The sequence below is a fragment of the Chiloscyllium punctatum genome, chromosome 5 (assembly GCF_047496795.1).
Source record: "Chiloscyllium punctatum isolate Juve2018m chromosome 5, sChiPun1.3, whole genome shotgun sequence".
NCBI classification, from domain to species: Eukaryota; Metazoa; Chordata; class Chondrichthyes; order Orectolobiformes; family Hemiscylliidae; genus Chiloscyllium; species Chiloscyllium punctatum.
In genome coordinates, this window is record NC_092743.1 from 42157729 (window position 1) to 42169885 (window position 12157).

The following is a 12157-nucleotide window of genomic DNA, read 5'->3' on the forward strand; positions in this document are numbered from 1 at the left end:
TGGTTTGCAACTGCAGACGTCACAGCACACCAACAGGCAGACTTCTCTGAAGAAGAAGAAGAAGAAGAAGGTGTATTTTGGAGAAAGAGAACACTTGGCGCTGTTACCAGACAAAAAAAGAGGGCTTCTCCTTCATCCTCGTGAGCTGCAGCCCTGCGGTCAGGTTCCGCAAAGTGCTGCTTTCAGATACACGCCAAGCAGGCCGAGATGCAAAGAGCAACCGCCACTCGTCTGAAGCAGCACCCGCGAGCCCTGTCTGACCGGTAGGGCCTTTCCTTAGTGCTGACCTGCTCGGATGCGTTGCTGTTCAACTTGTGCAACTGTGGAAGTGGCACACCCCGTGCAGGCCAGATTTCATGAAGAGGAAACGAAGAGAAGTCCACAGGCAGTTTTCCGACAGGAATGGAAGACTCCTTCGTCCGGACGTTGACATAGTAAGTTGTCATCGAGCAGTTTAGAGCGCCGCTTCGCGGGAAAACTTTGCTTGAAAGGAGTCATAGAGATGTACGTCACGGAAAGAGACCCTTCGGTCGGACCTTTCCGACCAGATATCCCATCCCAATCTAGTCGTACCTGCCGGCACCCGGGCCATATCCCTCCAAACCCTTCCTATTCATATAGCCACCCAGGTGCCTTTTAAATGTTGCAATTGTACTCGCCTCCGCCACTTCCTCTGGCAGCTCATTCCATACACGTACCACCCTCTGTGTGAAAAAGGTGCCCCTTAGTTCTCTTTCATATCTTTTCCCTCTCACCCTAAACCTCTGCCCCTCTAGTGCTGGTCTCCCGCACCCCAGGGAAAAGACTTTGTCTATTTATCCGATCTATACGCCTCATGATTTTATATCACCCATACAAATATCTCAGCAAGGGGCCCAGCAATCACTTTCTTAGCTTCCCCCAGACCTGATCAGGTCCTGGGCATTGATCCACTTGTACGCGCTTCAAGGCATCCAGCATTCCTCCTCTGCAATGTGGACAATTTTCAAGATGTCACCATCCATTTCCCTATATTCTATACTTCTCCCTACATTCTATCCTTTTCCACAGTAAACACTGATGCAAAATACTCGTTTAGTATCGGCCCAGCCTCTCCTGCGGCTCGACACAAAGGCCGCTGTGCTGATCCTCGAGGGGCCCTCTTCTCTCCCTAGTCACCCTTTTGTCCTTATAATGTATTTGCAAAAACCCTTTGGATTTTCCTTAACTCTCTCTGCCAAAGCTATCTCAGGTCCCCTTTTTACCCTCCTGATTTCCCTACTGTCTTTACACTCTTGTACGGATTCACTCGATCTATCCTGTCTATACCTGACATGTGCTTCCTTCTTTTCCTGAAGCAAACCCTCATTTTCTTAGGCTCTTTGGTAAACGGAAGCACCTCCCTTCTTGCCTGCATGGAGTGCTGAGCAAAGGATCTTAGTGCGCTGTGACGTGGCTCTCCAGTAGCGGAGCCATCGAGACAAAGAAGTGAAAGGCTTTGCCGAATGTTGCCTGCCAAGCGCAAGACATACCGGGCTTTGCCGCGCTCCTGACGCCACGGCTCTGCGGCACCGCGAGTGGGCCGTGTCTCTGCACGGGCCAGAGCCCAGCATGTAACGGGCGAGGTGCGTGATTGTGGATTGAAAGCCGATATCCTGGCCTCACTCGAGCTGCAGCTTTCTGACGAGGGTTGCTCTGTGGCTCGCAGCACCTTGAAAACCGGCCTATTTGGGCACGCGGTATGAGCCTCGGCTGTCGGCTGGCCTTCTTAGCGCAGTAGGCAGCGCGTCAGTCTCGTAATCTGAAGGTCCTGAGTTTAATCCTCAGAGAAGGCAAGACTGTGGCCTTTGTCACCTTACGCGTTTTCTTTCTCTCCGCGGGCAATAATATTTGCTTTGGACGGCTTCACGCCTGCTTTGAACTGACCACACCAGAGCAAACGCGTCGCTGGAAGGTTTAACATCTGGGCGACACGTGCTCAACTTGTTTTTCTGCACAGCATTTTGTAAACTCACCATCGTGCTATCTGTGCAGCAGCAAAGACTGGAGCCACACGCAGGGTTCACGCGAGGGTCACACTGCTTGCGCCTCCCCAGGAAAAGCACTGTGGAGAATGTGGGCATCGATCCCACTACCTCTCGCATGCAAAGCGAGCGCTCTACCATTTGAGCTAATTCCCCTAAACTGTACACTTGCTTAGCCCCCATGGTGTTTCGGAAGGATGAGCTGAGAGCAGCAGGCGATTTCCTCTCGAGATTGCACGCTGTATTCAACCGAACAACGCGACGCGACTATCGACACATCCGAGCAGCAGCAGCAGCAGCACGTGCGCGAAGTCTTCTGGAAAACACGGTGCCGCCGAAAGAATCGCCAGCGAGACGCTCTGAGATTCCAGAATCCAAACGAACCGATCGGCGCCAGCAGTCACAACAAGTGTGAGGTAGCACTCGAGAGCGCTGTCTGACTGATTGGAGACTTGCGACACGTTCAAGTGAGTGCTGACTGACTGCGTGGATGTTGTGTTCCTCCAGAGGGCTCCCTGCTGCTCGTGGTTTGCAACTGCAGACGTCACAGCACACCAACAGGCAGACTTCTCTGAAGAAGAAGAAGAAGAAGAAGGTGTATTTTGGAGAAAGAGAACACTTGGCGCTGTTACCAGACAAAAAAAGAGGGCTTCTCCTTCATCCTCGTGAGCTGCAGCCCTGCGGTCAGGTTCCGCAAAGTGCTGCTTTCAGATACACGCCAAGCAGGCCGAGATGCAAAGAGCAACCGCCACTCGTCTGAAGCAGCACCCGCGAGCCCTGTCTGACCGGTAGGGCCTTTCCTTAGTGCTGACCTGCTCGGATGCGTTGCTGTTCAACTTGTGCAACTGTGGAAGTGGCACACCCCGTGCAGGCCAGATTTCATGAAGAGGAAACGAAGAGAAGTCCACAGGCAGTTTTCCGACAGGAATGGAAGACTCCTTCGTCCGGACGTTGACATAGTAAGTTGTCATCGAGCAGTTTAGAGCGCCGCTTCGCGGGAAAACTTTGCTTGAAAGGAGTCATAGAGATGTACGTCACGGAAAGAGACCCTTCGGTCGGACCTTTCCGACCAGATATCCCATCCCAATCTAGTCGTACCTGCCGGCACCCGGGCCATATCCCTCCAAACCCTTCCTATTCATATAGCCACCCAGGTGCCTTTTAAATGTTGCAATTGTACTCGCCTCCGCCACTTCCTCTGGCAGCTCATTCCATACACGTACCACCCTCTGTGTGAAAAAGGTGCCCCTTAGTTCTCTTTCATATCTTTTCCCTCTCACCCTAAACCTCTGCCCCTCTAGTGCTGGTCTCCCGCACCCCAGGGAAAAGACTTTGTCTATTTATCCGATCTATACGCCTCATGATTTTATATCACCCATACAAATATCTCAGCAAGGGGCCCAGCAATCACTTTCTTAGCTTCCCCCAGACCTGATCAGGTCCTGGGCATTGATCCACTTGTACGCGCTTCAAGGCATCCAGCATTCCTCCTCTGCAATGTGGACAATTTTCAAGATGTCACCATCCATTTCCCTATATTCTATACTTCTCCCTACATTCTATCCTTTTCCACAGTAAACACTGATGCAAAATACTCGTTTAGTATCGGCCCAGCCTCTCCTGCGGCTCGACACAAAGGCCGCTGTGCTGATCCTCGAGGGGCCCTCTTCTCTCCCTAGTCACCCTTTTGTCCTTATAATGTATTTGCAAAAACCCTTTGGATTTTCCTTAACTCTCTCTGCCAAAGCTATCTCAGGTCCCCTTTTTACCCTCCTGATTTCCCTACTGTCTTTACACTCTTGTACGGATTCACTCGATCTATCCTGTCTATACCTGACATGTGCTTCCTTCTTTTCCTGAAGCAAACCCTCATTTTCTTAGGCTCTTTGGTAAACGGAAGCACCTCCCTTCTTACCTGCATGGAGTGCTGAGCAAAGGATCTTAGTGCGCTGTGACGTGGCTCTCCAGTAGCGGAGCCATCGAGACAAAGAAGTGAAAGGCTTTGCCGAATGTTGCCTGCCAAGCGCAAGACATACCGGGCTTTGCCGCGCTCCTGACGCCACGGCTCTGCGGCACCGCGAGTGGGCCGTGTCTCTGCACGGGCCAGAGCCCAGCATGTAACGGGCGAGGTGCGTGATTGTGGATTGAAAGCCGATATCCTGGCCTCACTCGAGCTGCAGCTTTCTGACGAGGGTTGCTCTGTGGCTCGCAGCACCTTGAAAACCGGCCTATTTGGGCACGCGGTATGAGCCTCGGCTGTCGGCTGGCCTTCTTAGCGCAGTAGGCAGCGCGTCAGTCTCGTAATCTGAAGGTCCTGAGTTTAATCCTCAGAGAAGGCAAGACTGTGGCCTTTGTCACCTTACGCGTTTTCTTTCTCTCCGCGGGCAATAATATTTGCTTTGGACGGCTTCACGCCTGCTTTGAACTGACCACACCAGAGCAAACGCGTCGCTGGAAGGTTTAACATCTGGGCGACACGTGCTCAACTTGTTTTTCTGCACAGCATTTTGTAAACTCACCATCGTGCTATCTGTGCAGCAGCAAAGACTGGAGCCACACGCAGGGTTCACGCGAGGGTCACACTGCTTGCGCCTCCCCAGGAAAAGCACTGTGGAGAATGTGGGCATCGATCCCACTACCTCTCGCATGCAAAGCGAGCGCTCTACCATTTGAGCTAATTCCCCTAAACTGTACACTTGCTTAGCCCCCATGGTGTTTCGGAAGGATGAGCTGAGAGCAGCAGGCGATTTCCTCTCGAGATTGCACGCTGTATTCAACCGAACAACGCGACGCGACTATCGACACATCCGAGCAGCAGCAGCAGCAGCACGTGCGCGAAGTCTTCTGGAAAACACGGTGCCGCCGAAAGAATCGCCAGCGAGACGCTCTGAGATTCCAGAATCCAAACGAACCGATCGGCGCCAGCAGTCACAACAAGTGTGAGGTAGCACTCGTGAGCGCTGTCTGACTGATTGGAGACTTGCGACACGTTCAAGTGAGTGCTGACTGACTGCGTGGATGTTGTGTTCCTCCAGAACTGACCAAGGCCCTCGAGTCCTTCGAAAAGAATAAAACTCCCGGAAGCGACGGCTTACCGGTCGAGGTTTATTCCGCTCTTTGGGACTTGATCGGCCAGGACCTGCTGGAGGTGTATGTCAGTATGCTCCGGGCAGGTACCATGAGTGAATCCATGAGGAAAGGCATCATCACCCTCGTCTACAAGCGGAAGGGGGAGAGGGAGGAAATTAGAAATTGGAGACCGATCTCACTGTTAAATGCAGACTACAAAATCCTGTCAAAGGTCATCGCCAACCGGGTCAGGTCTGCTCTGGGATCGGTGATCCACCCGGACCAAACCTGTGCTGTACCGGGCAGGAAGATCTCTGAGAGTCTCGCGCTCCTCAGGGATACGATCGCCTACGTGCAGGACAGGGGGGTGGACACATGCCTCATCAGCCTTGACCAGGAGAAAGCCTTTGACAGGATATCGCATACATATATGAGGGATGTCCTCTCCAAAATGGGCTTTGGGGAGGGAATCGGAAATTGGATCAGACTGCTCTACACCAACATTGTCAGTGCAGTCTCAATCAATGGGTGGGAATCAGATAGCTTCCCTGTAAGATCTGGAGTCAGGCAGGGATGCCCCCTCTCACCCGCCTTGTTTGTGTGTTGCATAGAGCCATTTGCCGAATCCATCAGGAAGGATGCGAGCCTGAGAGGGGTGACTATTCCTGGCAGCGGGGGCCTGCAGGTTAAGGCCTCCCTGTACATGGATGACGTCGCTGTTTTCTGCTCGGATCCGCTGTCCGTGCGCAGACTCGTGTGCATCTGCGACCAGTTCGAACGGGCCTCGGGGGCCAAGGTAAACCGAGGCAAGAGCGAGGCCATGCTCTTCGGGAACTGGGCCGACCAATCCTCTATCCCCTTCACCGTCAGGACTGACCACCTGAAGGTGCTGGGTATTTGGTTCGGGGGGGCTGGGGCGTGCGCCAAGACCTGGGAGGAGCGGATCAGGAAGATGAGACAGAAACTAGGCAGATGGGGGCAACGGTCGCTCTCCATCGCGGGAAAAAACCTGGTCATCAGGTGTGAGGTACTCTCAGTATTGCTATATGTGGCACAGGTCTGGCCTATCCCCAGGACCTGTGCCGCCGCAGTCACCCGGGCCATCTTCCAATTCATTTGGAGATCAAAGATGGACCGGGTCCGAAGAGACTCTATGTACAAAGACCGGTGCAATGGGGGAAAAAACACGCCCAATGCCACCCTCACCCTGATGGCCACCTTTGTGTGTGGCTGCATCAAGCTGTGCGTGGATCCCCGGTACGCAAACACCAAGTGTCACTACGTACTGAGGTTCTACCTGTCCCCGGTGTTGCGAAGGATGGGCCTGGCCTCGCTGCCGCGGAACGCTCCGAGTAGTTGGACCGTTCCGTATCACCTGTCCTTCGTGGAGAAATTTATGAGGAAAAACACCTTTGACCACAAGTCCATCAGGAAGTGGTCAGCACGTAGCGTCCTTGAGACCCTTCGGGAAAAGGAGAGGGCGGATCCTGTCGAGCGGTTCCCTGAGCAGACTGTCAAAGCCATTTGGCAGAATGCCTCATCGCCAGAACTTTCCAACAAGCACCAAGACGTGGCTTGGCTGGTGGTGAGAAGGGCTCTGCCTGTGAGATCCTTTATGCACGCCCGGACTCTCTGCCGCACCGCACGCTGCCCTCGAAGTGGCTGCGGGGGGGACGAGACTGTCACACACCTCCTTCTGGAATGTGCCTATGCAGAGGAAGTCTGGAGAGGAATGCAGTGGTGCTTGTCGAGGTTCGTCCCGAGCAGCGCCGTGACGCGGGACTCCGTGCTCTACGGCCTGTTCCCCGGGACTCACACCGAGACGAACATTAACTGCGCCTGGAGGATCATCAACTCGGTGAAGGACGCTCTCTGGGCGGTCCGAAACCTGTTGATCTTCCAGCTGAAGGAGTTGACCCCGACCGAGTGTTGCAGACTGGCACATTCCAAGGTCCAAGACTACGTGTTGAGGGACGCGCTGAAGCTTGGGGCAGCTGCCGCCAAGGCGCGGTGGGGAAAGACCACTGTGTAAGATCGGCCTGCCGAAAGAAGAACAGGGGGCCCATACAGACGTTTTTTTGGGCTCTGCTGATGCCTCAGCCAAATATATGTATATATACAAGATTGAAAAAATGCACAGGATTGTAAAGGACAAGAATAAAGTCGAATCTGTGTTTGTAAATATGGACATATGTATGGCATGATCCAATGTACAGACCATCAAATCATTTATGAATAAAGTATATTTTTGAAATAAAAAAAAAAAAAAAAGTTCCTCCAGAGGGCTCCCTGCTGCTCGTGGTTTGCAACTGCAGACGTCACAGCACACCAACAGGCAGACTTCTCTGAAGAAGAAGAAGAAGAAGAAGGTGTATTTTGGAGAAAGAGAACACTTGGCGCTGTTACCAGACAAAAAAAGAGGGCTTCTCCTTCATCCTCGTGAGCTGCAGCCCTGCGGTCAGGTTCCGCAAAGTGCTGCTTTCAGATACACGCCAAGCAGGCCGAGATGCAAAGAGCAACCGCCACTCGTCTGAAGCAGCACCCGCGAGCCCTGTCTGACCGGTAGGGCCTTTCCTTAGTGCTGACCTGCTCGGATGCGTTGCTGTTCAACTTGTGCAACTGTGGAAGTGGCACACCCCGTGCAGGCCAGATTTCATGAAGAGGAAACGAAGAGAAGTCCACAGGCAGTTTTCCGACAGGAATGGAAGACTCCTTCGTCCGGACGTTGACATAGTAAGTTGTCATCGAGCAGTTTAGAGCGCCGCTTCGCGGGAAAACTTTGCTTGAAAGGAGTCATAGAGATGTACGTCACGGAAAGAGACCCTTCGGTCGGACCTTTCCGACCAGATATCCCATCCCAATCTAGTCGTACCTGCCGGCACCCGGGCCATATCCCTCCAAACCCTTCCTATTCATATAGCCACCCAGGTGCCTTTTAAATGTTGCAATTGTACTCGCCTCCGCCACTTCCTCTGGCAGCTCATTCCATACACGTACCACCCTCTGTGTGAAAAAGGTGCCCCTTAGTTCTCTTTCATATCTTTTCCCTCTCACCCTAAACCTCTGCCCCTCTAGTGCTGGTCTCCCGCACCCCAGGGAAAAGACTTTGTCTATTTATCCGATCTATACGCCTCATGATTTTATATCACCCATACAAATATCTCAGCAAGGGGCCCAGCAATCACTTTCTTAGCTTCCCCCAGACCTGATCAGGTCCTGGGCATTGATCCACTTGTACGCGCTTCAAGGCATCCAGCATTCCTCCTCTGCAATGTGGACAATTTTCAAGATGTCACCATCCATTTCCCTATATTCTATACTTCTCCCTACATTCTATCCTTTTCCACAGTAAACACTGATGCAAAATACTCGTTTAGTATCGGCCCAGCCTCTCCTGCGGCTCGACACAAAGGCCGCTGTGCTGATCCTCGAGGGGCCCTCTTCTCTCCCTAGTCACCCTTTTGTCCTTATAATGTATTTGCAAAAACCCTTTGGATTTTCCTTAACTCTCTCTGCCAAAGCTATCTCAGGTCCCCTTTTTACCCTCCTGATTTCCCTACTGTCTTTACACTCTTGTACGGATTCACTCGATCTATCCTGTCTATACCTGACATGTGCTTCCTTCTTTTCCTGAAGCAAACCCTCATTTTCTTAGGCTCTTTGGTAAACGGAAGCACCTCCCTTCTTGCCTGCATGGAGTGCTGAGCAAAGGATCTTAGTGCGCTGTGACGTGGCTCTCCAGTAGCGGAGCCATCGAGACAAAGAAGTGAAAGGCTTTGCCGAATGTTGCCTGCCAAGCGCAAGACATACCGGGCTTTGCCGCGCTCCTGACGCCACGGCTCTGCGGCACCGCGAGTGGGCCGTGTCTCTGCACGGGCCAGAGCCCAGCATGTAACGGGCGAGGTGCGTGATTGTGGATTGAAAGCCGATATCCTGGCCTCACTCGAGCTGCAGCTTTCTGACGAGGGTTGCTCTGTGGCTCGCAGCACCTTGAAAACCGGCCTATTTGGGCACGCGGTATGAGCCTCGGCTGTCGGCTGGCCTTCTTAGCGCAGTAGGCAGCGCGTCAGTCTCGTAATCTGAAGGTCCTGAGTTTAATCCTCAGAGAAGGCAAGACTGTGGCCTTTGTCACCTTACGCGTTTTCTTTCTCTCCGCGGGCAATAATATTTGCTTTGGACGGCTTCACGCCTGCTTTGAACTGACCACACCAGAGCAAACGCGTCGCTGGAAGGTTTAACATCTGGGCGACACGTGCTCAACTTGTTTTTCTGCACAGCATTTTGTAAACTCACCATCGTGCTATCTGTGCAGCAGCAAAGACTGGAGCCACACGCAGGGTTCACGCGAGGGTCACACTGCTTGCGCCTCCCCAGGAAAAGCACTGTGGAGAATGTGGGCATCGATCCCACTACCTCTCGCATGCAAAGCGAGCGCTCTACCATTTGAGCTAATTCCCCTAAACTGTACACTTGCTTAGCCCCCATGGTGTTTCGGAAGGATGAGCTGAGAGCAGCAGGCGATTTCCTCTCGAGATTGCACGCTGTATTCAACCGAACAACGCGACGCGACTATCGACACATCCGAGCAGCAGCAGCAGCAGCACGTGCGCGAAGTCTTCTGGAAAACACGGTGCCGCCGAAAGAATCGCCAGCGAGACGCTCTGAGATTCCAGAATCCAAACGAACCGATCGGCGCCAGCAGTCACAACAAGTGTGAGGTAGCACTCGAGAGCGCTGTCTGACTGATTGGAGACTTGCGACACGTTCAAGTGAGTGCTGACTGACTGCGTGGATGTTGTGTTCCTCCAGAGGGCTCCCTGCTGCTCGTGGTTTGCAACTGCAGACGTCACAGCACACCAACAGGCAGACTTCTCTGAAGAAGAAGAAGAAGAAGAAGGTGTATTTTGGAGAAAGAGAACACTTGGCGCTGTTACCAGACAAAAAAAGAGGGCTTCTCCTTCATCCTCGTGAGCTGCAGCCCTGCGGTCAGGTTCCGCAAAGTGCTGCTTTCAGATACACGCCAAGCAGGCCGAGATGCAAAGAGCAACCGCCACTCGTCTGAAGCAGCACCCGCGAGCCCTGTCTGACCGGTAGGGCCTTTCCTTAGTGCTGACCTGCTCGGATGCGTTGCTGTTCAACTTGTGCAACTGTGGAAGTGGCACACCCCGTGCAGGCCAGATTTCATGAAGAGGAAACGAAGAGAAGTCCACAGGCAGTTTTCCGACAGGAATGGAAGACTCCTTCGTCCGGACGTTGACATAGTAAGTTGTCATCGAGCAGTTTAGAGCGCCGCTTCGCGGGAAAACTTTGCTTGAAAGGAGTCATAGAGATGTACGTCACGGAAAGAGACCCTTCGGTCGGACCTTTCCGACCAGATATCCCATCCCAATCTAGTCGTACCTGCCGGCACCCGGGCCATATCCCTCCAAACCCTTCCTATTCATATAGCCACCCAGGTGCCTTTTAAATGTTGCAATTGTACTCGCCTCCGCCACTTCCTCTGGCAGCTCATTCCATACACGTACCACCCTCTGTGTGAAAAAGGTGCCCCTTAGTTCTCTTTCATATCTTTTCCCTCTCACCCTAAACCTCTGCCCCTCTAGTGCTGGTCTCCCGCACCCCAGGGAAAAGACTTTGTCTATTTATCCGATCTATACGCCTCATGATTTTATATCACCCATACAAATATCTCAGCAAGGGGCCCAGCAATCACTTTCTTAGCTTCCCCCAGACCTGATCAGGTCCTGGGCATTGATCCACTTGTACGCGCTTCAAGGCATCCAGCATTCCTCCTCTGCAATGTGGACAATTTTCAAGATGTCACCATCCATTTCCCTATATTCTATACTTCTCCCTACATTCTATCCTTTTCCACAGTAAACACTGATGCAAAATACTCGTTTAGTATCGGCCCAGCCTCTCCTGCGGCTCGACACAAAGGCCGCTGTGCTGATCCTCGAGGGGCCCTCTTCTCTCCCTAGTCACCCTTTTGTCCTTATAATGTATTTGCAAAAACCCTTTGGATTTTCCTTAACTCTCTCTGCCAAAGCTATCTCAGGTCCCCTTTTTACCCTCCTGATTTCCCTACTGTCTTTACACTCTTGTACGGATTCACTCGATCTATCCTGTCTATACCTGACATGTGCTTCCTTCTTTTCCTGAAGCAAACCCTCATTTTCTTAGGCTCTTTGGTAAACGGAAGCACCTCCCTTCTTGCCTGCATGGAGTGCTGAGCAAAGGATCTTAGTGCGCTGTGACGTGGCTCTCCAGTAGCGGAGCCATCGAGACAAAGAAGTGAAAGGCTTTGCCGAATGTTGCCTGCCAAGCGCAAGACATACCGGGCTTTGCCGCGCTCCTGACGCCACGGCTCTGCGGCACCGCGAGTGGGCCGTGTCTCTGCACGGGCCAGAGCCCAGCATGTAACGGGCGAGGTGCGTGATTGTGGATTGAAAGCCGATATCCTGGCCTCACTCGAGCTGCAGCTTTCTGACGAGGGTTGCTCTGTGGCTCGCAGCACCTTGAAAACCGGCCTATTTGGGCACGCGGTATGAGCCTCGGCTGTCGGCTGGCCTTCTTAGCGCAGTAGGCAGCGCGTCAGTCTCGTAATCTGAAGGTCCTGAGTTTAATCCTCAGAGAAGGCAAGACTGTGGCCTTTGTCACCTTACGCGTTTTCTTTCTCTCCGCGGGCAATAATATTTGCTTTGGACGGCTTCACGCCTGCTTTGAACTGACCACACCAGAGCAAACGCGTCGCTGGAAGGTTTAACATCTGGGCGACACGTGCTCAACTTGTTTTTCTGCACAGCATTTTGTAAACTCACCATCGTGCTATCTGTGCAGCAGCAAAGACTGGAGCCACACGCAGGGTTCACGCGAGGGTCACACTGCTTGCGCCTCCCCAGGAAAAGCACTGTGGAGAATGTGGGCATCGATCCCACTACCTCTCGCATGCAAAGCGAGCGCTCTACCATTTGAGCTAATTCCCCTAAACTGTACACTTGCTTAGCCCCCATGGTGTTTCGGAAGGATGAGCTGAGAGCAGCAGGCGATTTCCTCTCGAGATTGCACGCTGTATTCAACCGAAC

General features: G+C 52.7%; 8 non-coding genes across 8 annotated transcripts; 4 read left to right on the forward strand and 4 right to left on the reverse strand.

The window, feature by feature from the left end:
• The first annotated feature begins 1741 nt into the window (after positions 1-1741).
• On the forward strand, positions 1742-1814 carry trnat-cgu (transfer RNA threonine (anticodon CGU)). The gene has a single exon. It is a non-coding gene; the product is annotated as a tRNA-Thr (tRNA).
• A 272-nt stretch (positions 1815-2086) lies between these two features.
• trnaa-ugc (transfer RNA alanine (anticodon UGC)) lies at positions 2087-2159 on the reverse strand. The gene has a single exon. It is a non-coding gene; the product is annotated as a tRNA-Ala (tRNA).
• A 2110-nt stretch (positions 2160-4269) lies between these two features.
• trnat-cgu (transfer RNA threonine (anticodon CGU)) lies at positions 4270-4342 on the forward strand. Its single transcript has one exon. It is a non-coding gene; the product is annotated as a tRNA-Thr (tRNA).
• A 272-nt stretch (positions 4343-4614) lies between these two features.
• trnaa-ugc (transfer RNA alanine (anticodon UGC)) lies at positions 4615-4687 on the reverse strand. Its single transcript has one exon. It is a non-coding gene; the product is annotated as a tRNA-Ala (tRNA).
• Positions 4688-9112: 4425 nt separating this feature from the next.
• trnat-cgu (transfer RNA threonine (anticodon CGU)) lies at positions 9113-9185 on the forward strand. The gene has a single exon. It is a non-coding gene; the product is annotated as a tRNA-Thr (tRNA).
• A 272-nt stretch (positions 9186-9457) lies between these two features.
• trnaa-ugc (transfer RNA alanine (anticodon UGC)) lies at positions 9458-9530 on the reverse strand. The gene has a single exon. It is a non-coding gene; the product is annotated as a tRNA-Ala (tRNA).
• A 2110-nt stretch (positions 9531-11640) lies between these two features.
• trnat-cgu (transfer RNA threonine (anticodon CGU)) lies at positions 11641-11713 on the forward strand. Its single transcript has one exon. It is a non-coding gene; the product is annotated as a tRNA-Thr (tRNA).
• A 272-nt stretch (positions 11714-11985) lies between these two features.
• Positions 11986-12058, reverse strand: trnaa-ugc (transfer RNA alanine (anticodon UGC)). Its single transcript has one exon. It is a non-coding gene; the product is annotated as a tRNA-Ala (tRNA).
• Between the last annotated feature and the right edge of the window lie 99 nt (positions 12059-12157).